Source organism: Ascaphus truei, unplaced genomic scaffold (assembly GCF_040206685.1).
Source record: "Ascaphus truei isolate aAscTru1 unplaced genomic scaffold, aAscTru1.hap1 HAP1_SCAFFOLD_509, whole genome shotgun sequence".
Lineage (NCBI taxonomy): Eukaryota > Metazoa > Chordata > Amphibia > Anura > Ascaphidae > Ascaphus > Ascaphus truei.
Window position 1 is genome coordinate 128,335 of NW_027456840.1, and position 15,908 is coordinate 144,242.

General features: G+C 44.1%; 1 long non-coding RNA gene across 2 annotated transcripts; it reads left to right on the forward strand.

Moving 5' to 3' along the window:
• Positions 1–10,594, forward strand: LOC142485009 (uncharacterized). 2 transcript variants are annotated; one of them, XR_012798349.1, is made up of 3 exons: positions 1–107; positions 2,759–2,878; positions 10,420–10,594. It is a non-coding gene; the product is annotated as an uncharacterized LOC142485009 (long non-coding RNA). The 2 variants fall into 2 exon arrangements; XR_012798348.1 differs by lacking the exon at positions 10,420–10,594 and adding an exon at positions 3,899–3,949 and having other exon boundaries at positions 2,759–2,880.
• Positions 10,595–15,908: the final 5,314 nt, after the last annotated feature.

Here is a 15,908-nt window from a genome sequence, read left to right on the forward strand (position 1 = left end):
GAAGAATGGATAAGTTATATTAAAATTAAATTGGAGGGGAACTGGATTCAGCATTTCATCATGAACTCTGCACTTGTGAGAATTTACCTTCTTGAATGCCCTGACAGGTACACGCAACATTAAGACTATAATCTGCTGTGCAAGCTTTCGTGCTATACCTCCCCCTCAGGTTTTGATTTATACATTTGCTCCCTCAATTCATGTCCTCTAATATTTGAAAGCTCTCTCCTAGCATTTTCTCTTTACCACAGAACGTCATCCCAATGTAACCTCTCTCTTGTTCTCTCTGCTTGCTGTTTCCTCACTCCTCTGTTAAACTTTTCTAATTTCTCTAACTTCCACACTCCTGCTTTTATCCACATGTTCTCCTCTTTCCTTCCCCTACCTTTGCATGTGTCTACACACTGCACCATTTGTACAGACCTCTATTGCAGCTATTTCTGCACTGCTCAATGAAAAGCACTCATGTACATCCTATTCTCTGCGCCCCCTCTCTCTGCGCCCCCTCTCTCTCTGCACCCCTCTCTCTCTGCGCCCCCTCTCTCTCTGCGCCCCCTCTCTCTCTGCGCCCCCTCTCTCTCTGTGCCCCCTCTCTCTCTGCGCCCCCTCTCTCTCTGCGCCCCCTCTCTCTCTGCGCCCCCTCTCTCTCTGCGCCCCCTCTCTCTCTGCGCCCCCTCTCTCTCTGCGCCCCCTCTCTCTCTGCGCCCCCTCTCTCTCTGCGCCCCCTCTCTCTCTGCGCCCCCTCTCTCTCTGCGCCCCCTCTTTCTGCGCCCCCTCTCTCTGCGCCCCCTCTCTCTGCGCCTATCTGTCTCATTCTCTCTACGTCCCTCTCTCTCTACATAGAGCTATCTCTGGCTCTCTCTACACCTATCTCTGTGTCTCCTTCTATGTTTGCTGATGTGTGGGATATCTCTTATAATCTTGAACCTGCTCATATACACATCGGGTCTCCCTGCCTCTGCCTCCCTGCTAAGAGTGTTAACCTATCTAATGTAATCCACATTCCTTTCCTTACTTTTCTCTTCCCTTCTCCTATGCCCTCTGGAATGTCCGTTCTCTGACTAACAAGGCTCTAGTTGTACATGACCTCTTCTGCTCTCATCATTCACAATCAGTCATTCCCCTCACCCCATCTTACCTGTCCCACTGATTTTCCTCTGCTTAATTAAACTCTCCTCTGACATCTACTCTAACCTCTCTGCTCTCTCTCTCTCTCTTTCTGCTTAAACTGACAATCTTATTAACTCTTACAATGCTATCCTCTATATGCCCCTTCAAGCTCTGACACACTCGTCCCTCTAACCCACACCCTTGGCTAAATTCCCAAACATGTTCATCACACTTCCACTCGCTGTTCTTAATGCCTATGAAGGAAATCTCACACTTGATGTTTGATTTTTCTACAGTAAAAATGTCTCCAGTCCTGTATAAAGCTGCTCTCTGGGGCCAAACCACACTACTTTTTTTTCCACATTCATCAACACACAAATTTAATTTACGCTGTCTTTTTTCCCCTGTATTTGACTCCCTCCACTAACCTTCTTCTCACACTTGCCATCCTTCCTTCACTTCTCCTCAAGCATTTGACTACTTCAGAGGCAAGGTGGATGCCACCCACAAGGAGATTCCTTCTGTCCCTTCCCCCTTCTCTCCTTCTACCTAATTCTCCTTCTGCATTTGACTCCTTTTCTTCTCTTACAGAGCTGGAAGCTAATCATCTTCTCTTCTCCCTCTACCACATGCCCTCTAGATCGTATCCCCTCACACCTTACTGCATCTCTTAGTCCCCACTCTCACCCACATCTTCAATTCCTCCCTATTCTCTGGCTCTTTACCCTCTTACTTTAAGCCTGTAGTGGTCACCCTTTTCTCAGAAACAACCTACACCCTATGTGCCTTACTAACTACCGCCCTGTATCCCTCCTGCTGTTTGTCTCCTAATTGCTAGAATGTCAACATTCTTAAATCACATTCCCTCCTGGATCCTTTACAACCTGCCTTTCGTACAGCTCGTTCTACAGACTGTGCTTAAAGCAAATTCCCAAGGTCACTTTTCCCTACTAATCCTACTTGATCTATCTGCTGCGTTTGATGCTCTCAATCACTCTCCTCCTTCATATTCTAAACTCTCTCTTGGTATCCGTAACACAGTTCTATCCTGGTTTTCATCATAACTTTCCTGTCACACATTCTCCATCTCTGTTGCTAACATGTCTTCGTCTTCTATTGATCTGTCTGTGGGTATACATCAGGGCTCTGTTCTGAGATCTCTCTTTCTCTCTACATACTATCATTTGGTGACCTCATCAACTCTTTGTGACAATCCTATAAATAACAAATACAAATATCAGGTCATGGGAATAAGTGATTTGGACATAAAAGTAACATTTCGGAAGTGTGGACAACTAATACATCTTGTAGATTGCCTTTACAGTGTGATGTCATTGATTCAGTAGATTGTGTGCAGACCAGGACTGCAGTACAGTGTCACTCACATGGATGACTTGCGTGGTAGAAGCTCAAGAACAAGGATGTCAAACTCCAGTCCTCGAGGGCAGCAAACAGGCCAGGTTTTCAGGATATCCCTACTGAAAACCTGGCCTGTTTGGGACCCTCGAGGACTGGAGTTTGACATGCATGCTCTAGAAGGAGCACAGCTGTGGGTGGGAGGTGGATTTGCTTTGCATCAAATGGTTTGGAGCAAGGTTTATTGTATGTATTATCATAATAACAATGCAATGCTTAACTTTTATTTCAGGAGGGATGACTGCAGAACAGAAGTGAATATTGAAGCCATGTGTTCCTTTTCTTGCAAAAGAGAAAATTTGAAGGACAGTTGAAGAGAAGGAAAATTACTACACAGAGACAGATAAGCAATGTGTATATTTCTCATTTACCATTTAGTATTTGTCGTTTTATTGACTCCACACAATCCGGCTGCTACGGGTTTCACATTGAATATTTTCATCTCTACTCTACCCCTTCCTGTGATCTGAACCATGCAAGTTTTCGTTGATTCAATACATCATGAGTAGAGGGTGGCTACAGTATGAAGTAAAGACCCAAGGACCACATCTACTACCATTCATAACAAGAACATGTGCAGTAGCGCACAGCTGCAGTTCTATGTGATTGTTATGAAAGGTTGAGGTGGTTCAATTCTATGAATCTGGAGTGGGATGGATCCTGTTTGCATCATATGGTTTCATCTAGGCCAGTAGATTATATAACTCTCAGTACAGGTTACACATGGCATCAGTATTAGTGATTTAAAGAGGAGGAAAGCTTCAATGTGGAGAACAAAGCCAAGTAATGTTGAAGTTACTCCTTTTACCATTTACTTGGTCAGTCTGTACTGTCTACTCTCCACACAGCTGCTAAGGATCTTCCATTTTAAATACTTTCACCTCCTATTCTGCACTGCTTTGCTGCCCATTATTCAGAGATGCGTTCCAGTCATGTTTAGCACTCTGAATCTCTCTGCAGTCATTGGTTCAGCACATCATGGGTAGAGCATGGCTACAGATACAGCAAGCTATTATTATTTTACCGGCTGATCACCCATAATATTGCATTAAAACATAGAATATCACTTAATTTCCAAAAGATTCAGTGATGCTGATAATGCAGAATCTCACAACATTTCCCATCATAATGCCATAATGCACAAGTGGGAGAAATAATCCTTGCTATATCTGTACATTGTGTGACGTATTACCTCAATGACCAATGAGAGCAAGTACATCTTCTGTATAGAGCGGCTGTGTTATGATGCAGTTATTGATCATCATTGACATAATCACAAGAATCTTATGCAAAGGGAAATTGTCCGCAGCGAAGTGAGATTTCAGCCCCCAAACGTCTGTAATATTAATGCAATGTCTTACTTTTGTTGCAGTGAACACTGAAGAGACGGATCTACTACAACACTGTACAGAATGAGCATACGCTACAAGCAGCAAAATGATCTTGCAGTTGACAGTATGTTGTTCTGGTAATGTGCACAATTATTATTTATGGGCTACACACCACAGTGCTGGACATATTCTGTTAACTTCAACTCTACTCCTAACATGGAGATGTCTTCCTGGTGTTACTGATTCAGTACATCATATGCACAGTGTGGTTATGATATGATGGATTGATTTAATGAACCCACCAACCAATGATGACATCTGCATCATCTTCTGTAAAGTGCAGCTACAGCATGATATTATCAGCATTTGGTGCGGTATAATCAGAGGTATCTATGTGCTTTTGTGCCTGTTTTAAGTCCTCCAGCTTAACGCCCCTACACCTCCCACTACACAGGCATACTTACTTATGCATACACTGACATCTGGCATACCTACACACACCCCAGGGCCACTTCCTTCCCCTGATGTCAGGGAGAGGATGGGCATGCAGAGTGCAGTAAGTCTCCACGTTACTCTGGCCAACAGTCTTGGCCTACCCCCAGCATCTGTCACCCACAACATCTGTTCCCTCCTTGTAAAGTGCTGAACTATCTCACCTGGGTCAGTGCTATAGCTGATCACAGTGCCCGATCAGGATGTCACTGTGACAGGCAGCAGTGCAGATTGACCGGTCAATCAATGCAGTGCCGCAACATATGCACTAAATGAGATTTCCGTGCCCCCAGTCAGGTTACTCCCTGGGCAGTGACCCTGCTCACACCCTCCCCTAGTTCCACCTCTGATCACAATTATCTCTCTTGGAGAGTGTAGCAAATTGGAGTTGGGGGAATCTCACCTCTGCCATGCATGGTCACAATCTGGGCACAGGACCCAAATAGTGGGCAATGTGGCACTTCTTACAGTAGAGAATAAGTAACTTTATTCTTTACTTGTGTATTAAGGACCTTATTTGCATTAAATTCAGTCCACATGGGACCAAGACTTTCTGGCTTACTGAACAAAGTGGAATTGTTTCGTAGAGGGTGGAGAATTGTATTTTATCTGAAATTACCCCCTCTGCACAAAATACAAACAATTATACCCATACAAGTACCTTGTGGAAGTTGTTGCCCTCTATCTTCCTGTGGTCTCTCCCTGTTTCTCACCGTGCCTCCTCCCATTTCCTTGCACCTCTGCGTCTCCGCATATATCCCTATACTCAGAGCCGGCTCCGGTCAGTGACATGGGATGCCCAAATATGAGCATACCCATATATGGGCATCCATGCCACTGACCGGAGCCCGCTCTGTTGCGGATATGGAGAGAGACTGGGAGATTTACATCCCCTTATAATTCATATGGTGCATAGTACCGGCACGTATTGTTTTACCGGTACTGTGTACCTTCCTACTTTCACACTGGTACAGTATATGCTGCAGTGGGACTGAGAGGGATATATTGGTAACACATAGTCATTGTTGGGGGAATTCAATCCATTTTGAAAATAGTAATGAAATGTTTTTTACTTTTCTTTTTTTTCAGTAATGAAGAATGAAACATTTCTGTTAAAATTGAATTGGAGGTGAACTGGATTCATCATCAACTCTGCACCAGTGTGAATTGATGTTCTTTAATGTTCTGATAAGGTACATGCAACATCTCTTCCTCAACCCCTGCACCACTCTCTGCCTCTTGCCTCTCTCTCTCCACCTCCCTGCTAAGCGTATTAACCCATCTAATGTAATCCACATTCCATGTCTCACTTTACTCTTCACTTCTCACGTGCCCTCTGGAATGACTGCTCTCTGACTAACAAGGTCTATTTGTACATGACCTCTTCTGCTCTCATCCACCACCTCTCATTCCCCTCACCCCTTTCCTACTCGATACCTCAGCTTAATTGAACTCTCTCCTCTGACATCTACCCTTATCTCTAACCTCTCCTCACTTTCTGCTTAAACTAACTATCTTGTTAACTTTTACAATGCTATCATCTCCTCCTCCTCCCTCCTCCTCCTCCCTCCTCCATCATATATATGCCCCTTCTAGGCTCTGACACACTCATCCCTCTAAGGCCATGATTATCATGGGCACATGCTTGGTCATCCACAGTGTGTGCGAGCGATGCAGAGCCGCCTCGGACCTCAGTGCAGGGATTGCTGCATACCCCCAGCATCTGTCACCCACAAACAATACACACACTAATACTCCCCACAATACACACTATAATACCTCCTCAATACTAATCTCCCCAATAATATTATAGCTCCAAACACAATATACACAACACCCTTACACAAGATACACAATCTAGTACTCTCCTCTGCACCTCTACACACAATATAATACTCCCACACACACAATATACACACTACCCTCCTACCCCCATAAAATACAACCAATAATACACACACACTTTGTGGATGTTGGGACCAGCTCCCGGCATGCACCAGTGAAAGAGAGAGGCCCGCAGAAGCTCGGAAGAACTCCCTCCATCCGTGCCTTCCTCCGTTTCACATCTTCTCCCTGTCTCTCTCCCTCCCTTTCCTTGCATCTCCCTGCGTCTTTACGTATACCCAGTCAGTGACGGCTCTGGTCACGTGATGCCTTAATATGGGCTTATCCATATATGTTCATCCACGTCACTAATGTGATGCCCGCACTGTTGCGGAGCTGGTACTTACGACGGGCACTTATTGTTTTATCAGTACTGCGTACCTGACTCTACCGGCCTACTTTCAACACTAGTACAATATGTGCTTCACTACGAGTGAGTGGGGAATATTGGCATCACACAGTCACTGTTGAATATGCCATTCAATCCATTTTGAAAATAGTAATGCAATGTGGTTTTGTTTTGTTTGCTTTTTGCAGTAATGAAGAATGGAAAAGTTATATTAAAATTAAATTGGAGGGGGACTAGATTCAGCATTTCATCATGAACTCTGCACTTGTGAGAATTTAACTTCTTGAATACCCTGACAGGTACACGCAACATTAAGACTATAATCTGCTGTGCAAGCTTTCGTGCTATACCTCCCCCTCAGGTTTTGATTTATACATTTGCTCCCTCAATTCATGTCCTCTAATATTTGAAAGCTCTCTCCTAGCATTTTCTCTTTACCACAGAACGTCATCCCAATGTAACCTCTCTCTTGTTCTTTCTGCTTGCTGTTTCCTCACTCCTCTGTTAAACTTTTCTAATTTCTCTAACTTCCACACTCCTGCTTTTATCCACATGTTCTCCTCTTTCCTTCCCCTACCTTTGCATGTGTCTACACACTGCACCATTTGTACAGACCTCTATTGCAGCTATTTCTGCACTGCTCAATGAAAAGCACTCTTTAATATCCTATTCTCTGTGCCCCCTCTCTCTGCGCCCCCTCTTTTGGCGCCTCCTCTCTCTGCGCCCCCTCTCTCTGCGCCTATCTGTCTCATTCTCTCTACGTCCCTCTCTCTCTACATAGAGCTATCTCTGTCTCTCTCTACACCTATCTCTGTGTCTCCTTCTATGTTTGCTGATGTGTGGGATATCTCTTATAATCTTGAACCTGCTCATATACACATCGGGCCTCCCTGCCTCTGCCTCCCTGCTAAGAGTGTTAACCTATCTAATGTAATCCACATTCCTTTCCTTACTTTTCTCTTCCCTTCTCCTATGCCATCTGGAATGTCCGTTCTCTGACTAACAAGGCTCTAGTTGTACATGACCTCTTCTGCTCTCATCATTCACAATCAGTCATTCCCCTCACCCCATCTTACCTGTCCCACTGATTTGCCTCTGCTTAATTAAACTCTCCTCTGACATCTACTCTAACCTCTCTGCTCTCTCTCTCTTTCCGCTTAAACTAACAATCTTATTAACTCTTACAATGCTATCCTCCTATCTATATGCCCCCTCTAGGCTCTGACACACTTGTCCCTCTAGCCCACACCCTTGGCTAAATTCCCAAACATGTTCATCACACTTCCACTCGCTGTTCTTAATGCCTATGAAGGAAATCACACAATTGATATTTGATTTTTCTACAGTAAAAATGTCTCCAGTCCTGTATAAAGCTGCTCTCTGTGGCCAAACCACACTACTTTTTTTTCACATTCATCAACACTCAAATTTAATTTACGCTGTCTTTTTTTCCCTGTATTTGACTCCCTCCACTAACCTTCTCCTCACACTTGCCATCCTTCCTTCACTTCTCCTCAAGCATTTGACTACTTCAGAGGCAAGGTGGATGCCACCCACAAGGAGATTCCTTCTGTCCCTTCCCCCTTCTCTCCTTCTACCTAATTCTCCTTCTGCATTTGACTCCTTTTCTTCTCTTACAGAGCTGGAAGCTAATCATCTTCTCTTCTCCCTCTACCACATGCCCTCTAGATCGTATCCCCTCACACCTTACTGCATCTCTTAGTCCCCACTCTCACCCACATCTTCAATTCCTCCCTATTCTCTGGCTCTTTACCCTCTTACTTTAAGCCTGTAGTGGTCACCCTTTTCTCAGAAACAACCTACACCCTATGTGCCTTACTAACTACCGCCCTGTATCCCTCCTGCTGTTTGTCTCCTAATTGCTAGAATGTCAACATTCTTAAATCACATTCCCTCCTGGATCCTTTACAACCTGCCTTTCGTACAGCTCGTTCTACAGACTGTGCTTAAAGCAAATTCCCAAGGTCACTTTTCCCTACTAATCCTACTTGATCTATCTGCTGCGTTTGATGCTCTCAATCACTCTCCTCCTTCATATTCTAAACTCTCTCTTGGTATCCGTAACACAGTTCTATCCTGGTTTTCATCATAACTTTCCTGTCACACATTCTCCATCTCTGTTGCTAACATGTCTTCGTCTTCTATTGATCTGTCTGTGGGTATACATCAGGGCTCTGTTCTGAGATCTCTCTTTCTCTCTACATACTATCATTTGGTGACCTCATCAACTCTTTGTGACAATCCTATAAATAACAAATACAAATATCAGGTCATGGGAATAAGTGATTTGGACATAAAAGTAACATTTCGGAAGTGTGGACAACTAATACATCTTGTAGATTGCCTTTACAGTGTGATGTCATTGATTCAGTAGATTGTGTGCAGACCAGGACTGCAGTACAGTGTCACTCACATGGATGACTTGCGTGGTAGAAGCTCAAGAACAAGGATGTCAAACTCCAGTCCTCGAGGGCAGCAAACAGGCCAGGTTTTCAGGATATCCCTACTGAAAACCTGGCCTGTTTGGGACCCTCGAGGACTGGAGTTTGACATGCATGCTCTAGAAGGAGCACCGCTGTGGGTGGGAGGTGGATTTGCTTTGCATCAAATGGTTTGGAGCAAGGTTTATTGTATGTATTATCATAATAACAATGCAATGCTTAACTTTTATTTCAGGAGGGATGACTGCAGAACAGAAGTGAATATTGAAGCCATGTGTTCCTTTTCTTGCAAAAGAGAAAATTTGAAGGACAGTTGAAGAGAAGGAAAATTACTACACCGAGACAGATAAGCAATGTGTATATTTCTCATTTACCATTTAGTATTTGTCGTTTTATTGACTCCACACAATCCGGCTGCTACGGGTTTCACATTGAATATTTTCATCTCTACTCTACCCCTTCCTGTGATCTGAACCATGCAAGTTTTCGTTGATTCAATACATCATGAGTAGAGGGTGGCTACAGTATGAAGTAAAGACCCAAGGACCACATCTACTACCATTCATAACAAGAACATGTGCAGTAGCGCACAGCTGCAGTTCTATGTGATTGTTATGAAAGGTTGAGGTGGTTCAATTCTATGAATCTGGAGTGGGATGGATCCTGTTTGCATCATATGGTTTCATCTAGGCCAGTAGATTATATAACTCTCAGTACAGGTTACACATGGCATCAGTATTAGTGATTTAAAGAGGAGGAAAGCTTCAATGTGGAGAACAAAGCCAAGTAATGTTGAAGTTACTCCTTTTACCATTTACTTGGTCAGTCTGTACTGTCTACTCCCCACACAGCTGCTAAGGGTCTTCCATTTTAAATACTTTCACCTCCTATTCTGCACTGCTTTGCTGCCCATTATTCAGAGATGCGTTCCAGTCATGTTTACCACTCTGAATCTCTCTGCAGTCATTGGTTCAGCACATCATGGGTAGAGCATGGCTACAGATACAGCAAGCTATTATTATTTTACCGGCTGATCATCCATAATATTGCATTAAAACATAGAATATCACTTAATTTCCAAAAGATTCAGTGATGCTGATAATGCAGAATCTCACAACATTTCCCATCATAATGCCATAATGCACCAGAGGAAGAAATAATCCTTGCTATATCTGTACATTGTGTGACGTATTACCTCCATGACCATTGATAGCAAGTACATCTTCTGTATAGAGCGGCTGTGTTATGATGTAGTTATTGATCATCATTGACATAATCACAAGAATCTTATGCAAAGGGAAATTGTCCGCAGCGAAGTGAGATTTCAGCCCCCAAACGTCTGTAATATTAATGCAATGTCTTACTTTTGTTGCAGTGAACACTGAAGAGATGGATCTACTACAACACTGCACAGGACGAGCATACACTACAAGCAGCAAAATGATCTTGCAGTTGACAGTATGTTGTTCTGGTAATGTGCACAATTATTATTTATGGGCTACACACCACAGTGCTGGACATATTCTGTTAACTTCAACTCTACCCCTAACATGGAGATGTCTTCCTGGTGTTACTGATTCAGTACATCATATGCACAATGTGGCTATGATATGATGGATTGATTTAATGAACCCACCAACAACTGATGACATCTGCATCATCTTCTGTAAAGTGCAGCTACAGCATGATATTATCAGCATTTGGTGCGGTATAATCAGAGGTATCTATGTGCTTTTGTGCCTGGTTTAAGTCCTCCAGATTAACGCCCCTACACCTCCCACTCCACAGGCATACTTACTTATGCATACACTGTCATCTGGCATACCTACACACACCCCAGGGCCACTTCCTTCCCCTGATGTCAGGGAGAGGATGGGCATGCAGAGTGCAGTAAGTCTCCACATTACTCTGGCCAACAGTCTTGGCCTACCCCCAGCATCTGTCACCCACAACATCTGTTCCCTCCTTGTAAAGTGCTGAACTATCTCACCTGGGTCAGTGCTATAGCTGATCACAGTGCCCGATCATGATGTCACTGTGACAGGCAGCAGTGCAGATTGACCGGTCAATCAATGCAGTGCCGCAACATATGCACTAAATGAGATTTCCGTGCCCCCAGTCAGGTTACTCCCTGGGCAGTGACCCTGCTCACACCCTCCCCTAGTTCCACCTCTGATCACAATTATCTCTCTTGGAGAGTGTAGCAAATTGGAGTTGGGGGAATCTCACCTCTGCCATGCATGGTCACAATCTGGGCACAGGACCCAAATAGTGGGCAATGTGGCACTTCTTACAGTAGAGAATAAGTAACTATATTCTTTACTTGTGTATTAAGGACCTTATTTGCATTAAATTCAGTCCACATGGGACCAAGACTTTCTGGCTTACTGAACAAAGTGGAATTGTTTCGTAGAGGGTGGAGAATTGTATTTTATCTGAAATTACCCCCTCTGCACAAAATACAAACAATTATACCCATACAAGTACCTTGTGGAAGTTGTTGCCCTCTATCTTCCTGTGGTCTCTCCCTGTTTCTCACCGTGCCTCCTCCCATTTCCTTGCACCTCTGCGTCTCCGCATATATCCCTATACTCAGAGCCGGCTCCGGTCAGTGACATGGGATGCCCAAATATGAGCATACCCATATATGGGCATCCATGCCACTGACCGGAGCCCGCTCTGTTGCGGATATGGAGAGAGACTGGGAGATTTACATCCCCTTATAATTCATATGGTGCATAGTACCGGCACGTATTGTTTTACCGGTACTGTGTACCTTCCTACTTTCACACTGGTACAGTATATGCTGCAGTGGGACTGAGAGGGATATATTGGTAACACATAGTCATTGTTGGGGGAACTCAATCCATTTTGAAAATAGTAATGCAATGTTTTTTACTTTTCTTTTTTTTCAGTAATGAAGAATGAAAAATTTCTGTTAAAATTGAATTGGAGGTGAACTGGATTCATCATCAACTCTGCACCAGTGTGAATTGATGTTCTTTAATGTTCTGATAAGGTACATGCAACATCTCTTCCTCAACCCCTGCACCACTCTCTGCCTCTTGCCTCTCTCTCTCCACCTCCCTGCTAAGCGTATTAACCCATCTAATGTAATCCACATTCCATGTCTCACTTTACTCTTCACTTCTCACGTGCCCTCTGGAATGTCTGCTCTCTGACTAACAAGGTCTATTTGTACATGACCTCTTCTGCTCTCATCATCCACCACCTCTCATTCCCCTCACCCCTGTCCTACTCGATACCTCAGCTTAATTGAACTCTCTCCTCTGACATCTACCCTTATCTCTAACCTCTCCTCACTTTCTGCTTAAACTAACTATCTTGTTAACTTTTACAATGCTATCATCTCCTCCCTCCTCCATCATATATATGCCCCTTCTAGGCTCTGACACACTCATCCCTCTAAGGCCATGATTATCATGGGCACATGCTTGGTCGTCCACAGTGTGTGCGAGCGATGCAGAGCCGCCTCGGACCTCAGTGCAGGGATTGCTGCATACCCCCAGCATCTGTCACCCACAAACAATACACACACTAATACTCCCCACAATACACACTATAATACCTCCTCAATACTAATCTCCCCAATAATATTATAGCTCCAAACACAATATACACAACACCCTTACACAATATACACAATCTAGTACTCTCCTCTGCACCTCTACACACAATATAATACTCCCACACACACAATATACACACTACCCTCCTACCCCCATAAAATACAACCAATAATACACACATACTTTGTGGATGTTGGGACCAGCTCCCAGCATGCACCAGTGAAAGAGAGAGGCCCGCAGAAGCTCGGAAGAACTCCCTCTCTCCATCCGTGCCTTCCTCCGTTTCACATCTTCTCCCTGTCTCTCTCCCTCCCTTTCCTTGCATCTCCCTGCGTCTTTACGTATACCCAGTCAGTGACGGCTCTGGTCACGTGATGCCTTAATATGGGCTTATCCATATATGTTCATCCACGTCACTAATGTGATGCCCGCACTGTTGCGGAGCTGGTACTTACGACGGGCACTTATTGTTTTATCAGTACTGCATACCTGACTCTACCGGCCTTCTTTCAACACTAGTACAATATGTGCTTCACTACGAGTGAGTGGGGAATATTGGCATCACACAATCACTGTAGAATATGCCATTCAATCCATTTTGAAAATAGTAATGCAATGTGGTTTTGTTTTGTTTGCTTTTTGCAGTAATGAAGAATGGAAAAGTTATATTAAAATTAAATTGGAGGGGAACTAGATTCAGCATTTCATCATGAACTCTGCACTTGTGAGAATTTAACTTCTTGAATACCCTGACAGGTACACGCAACATTAAGACTATAATCTGCTGTGCAAGCTTTCGTGCTATACCTCCCCCTCAGGTTTTGATTTATACATTTGCTCCCTCAATTCATGTCCTCTAATATTTGAAAGCTCTCTCCTAGCATTTTCTCTTTACCACAGAACGTCATCCCAATGTAACCTCTCTCTTGTTCTTTCTGCTTGCTGTTTCCTCACTCCTCTGTTAAACTTTTCTAATTTCTCTAACTTCCACACTCCTGCTTTTATCCACATGTTCTCCTCTTTCCTTCCCCTACCTTTGCATGTGTCTTCACACTGCACCATTTGTACAGACCTCTATTGCAGCTATTTCTGCACTGCTCAATGAAAAGCACTCATGTACATCCTATTCTCTGCGCCCCCTCTCTCTGCGCCCCCTCTCTCTCTGCACCCCTCTCTCTCTGCGCCCCCTCTCTCTCTGCGCCCCCTCTCTCTCTGCGCCCCCTCTCTCTCTGCGCCCCCTCTCTCTCTGCGCCCCCTCTCTCTCTGCGCCCCCTCTCTCTCTGCGCCCCCTCTTTCTGCGCCCCCTCTCTCTGCGCCCCCTCTCTCTGCGCCTATCTGTCTCATTCTCTCTACGTCCCTCTCTCTCTACATAGAGCTATCTCTGGCTCTCTCTACACCTATCTCTGTGTCTCCTTCTATGTTTGCTGATGTGTGGGATATCTCTTATAATCTTGAACCTGCTCATATACACATCGGGTCTCCCTGCCTCTGCCTCCCTGCTAAGAGTGTTAACCTATCTAATGTAATCCACATTCCTTTCCTTACTTTTCTCTTCCCTTCTCCTATGCCCTCTGGAATGTCCGTTCTCTGACTAACAAGGCTCTAGTTGTACATGACCTCTTCTGCTCTCATCATTCACAATCAGTCATTCCCCTCACCCCATCTTACCTGTCCCACTGATTTTCCTCTGCTTAATTAAACTCTCCTCTGACATCTACTCTAACCTCTCTGCTCTCTCTCTCTCTCTTTCTGCTTAAACTGACAATCTTATTAACTCTTACAATGCTATCCTCTATATGCCCCTTCAAGCTCTGACACACTCGTCCCTCTAACCCACACCCTTGGCTAAATTCCCAAACATGTTCATCACACTTCCACTCGCTGTTCTTAATGCCTATGAAGGAAATCTCACACTTGATGTTTGATTTTTCTACAGTAAAAATGTCTCCAGTCCTGTATAAAGCTGCTCTCTTGGGCCAAACCACACTACTTTTTTTTCCACATTCATCAACACACAAATTTAATTTACGCTGTCTTTTTTCCCCTGTATTTGACTCCCTCCACTAACCTTCTTCTCACACTTGCCATCCTTCCTTCACTTCTCCTCAAGCATTTGACTACTTCAGAGGCAAGGTGGATGCCACCCACAAGGAGATTCCTTCTGTCCCTTCCCCCTTCTCTCCTTCTACCTAATTCTCCTTCTGCATTTGACTCCTTTTCTTCTCTTACAGAGCTGGAAGCTAATCATCTTCTCTTCTCCCTCTACCACATGCCCTCTAGATCGTATCCCCTCACACCTTACTGCATCTCTTAGTCCCCACTGTCACCCACATCTTCAAGTCCTCCCTATTCTCTGGCTCTTTACCCTCTTACTTTAAGCCTGTAGTGGTCACCCTTTTCTCAGAAACAACCTACACCCTATGTGCCTTACTAACTACCGCCCTATATCCCTCCTGCTGTTTGTCTCCTAATTGCTAGAATGTCAACATTCTTAAATCACATGCCCTCCTGGATCCTTTACAACCTGCCTTTCGTACAGCTCGTTCTACAGACTGTGCTTAAAGCAAATTCCCAAGGTCACTTTTCCCTACTAATCCTACTTGATCTATCTGCTGCGTTTGATGCTCTCAATCACTCTCCTCCTTCATATTCTAAACTCTCTCTTGGTATCCGTAACACAGTTCTATCCTGGTTTTCATCATAACTTTCCTGTCACACATTCTCCATCTCTGTTGCTAACATGTCTTCGTCTTCTATTGATCTGTCTGTGGGTATACATCAGGGCTCTGTTCTGAGATCTCTCTTTCTCTCTACATACTATCATTTGGTGACCTCATCAACTCTTTGTGACAATCCTATAAATAACAAATACAAATATCAGGTCATGGGAATAAGTGATTTGGACATAAAAGTAACATTTCGGAAGTGTGGACAACTAATACATCTTGTAGATTGCCTTTACAGTGTGATGTCATTGATTCAGTAGATTGTGTGCAGACCAGGACTGCAGTACAGTGTCACTCACATGGATGACTTGCGTGGTAGAAGCTCAAGAACAAGGATGTCAAACTCCAGTCCTCGAGGGCAGCAAACAGGCCAGGTTTTCAGGATATCCCTACTGAAAACCTGGCCTGTTTGGGACCCTCGAGGACTGGAGTTTGACATGCATGCTCTAGAAGGAGCACAGCTGTGGGTGGGAGGTGGATTTGCTTTGCATCAAATGGTTTGGAGCAAGGTTTATTGTATGTATTATCATAATAACAATGCAATGCTT